The following is a 1,285-nucleotide window of genomic DNA, read 5'->3' on the forward strand; positions in this document are numbered from 1 at the left end:
TTTCTTTTATATTTTTTATTTTTCTATACTTACTGTGGTTGTTATCTTGTTTTGTTTTTAGCCCTGAAGAAGGCTAGAAACTCTAGCCGAAACGTCGGCACATTAAAATAAGTTAGTCATACTTATTTGTGTTTCATTGACCGCACCCCCAACCATCTTCTCCTCATTTAAAATTTTTAGTGTCTGTTTTATAATTTATAACATTTTTTTTATTTTCCGCAATTCTAATGACTTCTAAAAATATTCTTTGTAACATTTCAGTCCTAATTCATTAGTTATTCTCAAACACAATACCAGTCACACTACCAAAATATAGTTTTTTTTTTTATGTTTGCAACACATGGAAGTACTTGTTACTTGTTATAAAAACTTTTTGTTTGATTTCTTATTTTACTCTCAGCTGTTATTTAGTTGTTCATTTTTTTAGGACTCCCGTGTCTGAAATTATGAATTAGTATTGTACAAAAATTCCTTTTTAAAATTATATAAGCTGAAATATTTTTTCATAATTGAAATATATTTATTAGTTTTTTTCAAAACTAAATTAGAAGTAAATTCTATATTATTTTATTCTCCAGAAAAATATTTGTCACTGTGTAATAAATATTCACAAATATACATATATTTGTGAATATTTCCATTTTTCATTTACTCTAACTTTGTTCAGAATGAGACTTTTATCAGTTAATGGTGCACTCTGTTGGATTTATTGTTCAGCTGTAGAATTCCATGCTTGTTTAATCCATTAATGTTTTGTTTCTGTTTTATGATTTATTGCATAATATTGATTTTTCGCTGTTGTAATGACTTCTAAAAGTTTTCTTTTTATAATATTATTTTCTTTGGATACTATTTTAACATCCTGAAAATCAAATTATATCCCTTTTCTGCATGGTGTTGTACTAATGCTATTTTTTTTTTTTATATTTAGGGCTATCTTTATTTTTTTATAGTCTTTGTCGTGCTTATGGATTTTGTCTTTGATGAATTGTCCACTCTCTCTAACGGTGGATCATGCTTTACAAATTATTTTCCTTAATCATTTTGTTCGATAATTATTAATTGTAAATGTATCCCATTAGCAAAACTAATCACCAAAATTACGTTGTTTACAATAATTATTATTTTAGTTTTAATTATGTTTCATTGTAAATTTAAATAATTCCCTAATTTAATGACATAATCCTAGTTTGGTTGATGAGTCTGAAATTATGTGTATATTATTTCTTTTATTAAATTTGTATCTTTATTTATAATTTAATAATATGATTTGTAAATATGAAAT

General features: G+C 24.7%; 1 protein-coding gene across 3 annotated transcripts in view; it reads left to right on the top strand.

The window, feature by feature from the left end:
• LOC106681613 (glutathione hydrolase 7) overlaps positions 1-1,285 on the top strand; it is a 37,089-nt gene that overhangs the window by 9,744 nt on the left and 26,060 nt on the right. The gene's annotated exons all lie outside the window — the stretch shown is intronic.

The sequence above is a fragment of the Halyomorpha halys genome, unplaced genomic scaffold (assembly GCF_000696795.3).
Source record: "Halyomorpha halys isolate HHAL.00 unplaced genomic scaffold, Hhal_1.1 Scaffold351.1, whole genome shotgun sequence".
NCBI lineage: Eukaryota > Metazoa > Arthropoda > Insecta > Hemiptera > Pentatomidae > Halyomorpha > Halyomorpha halys.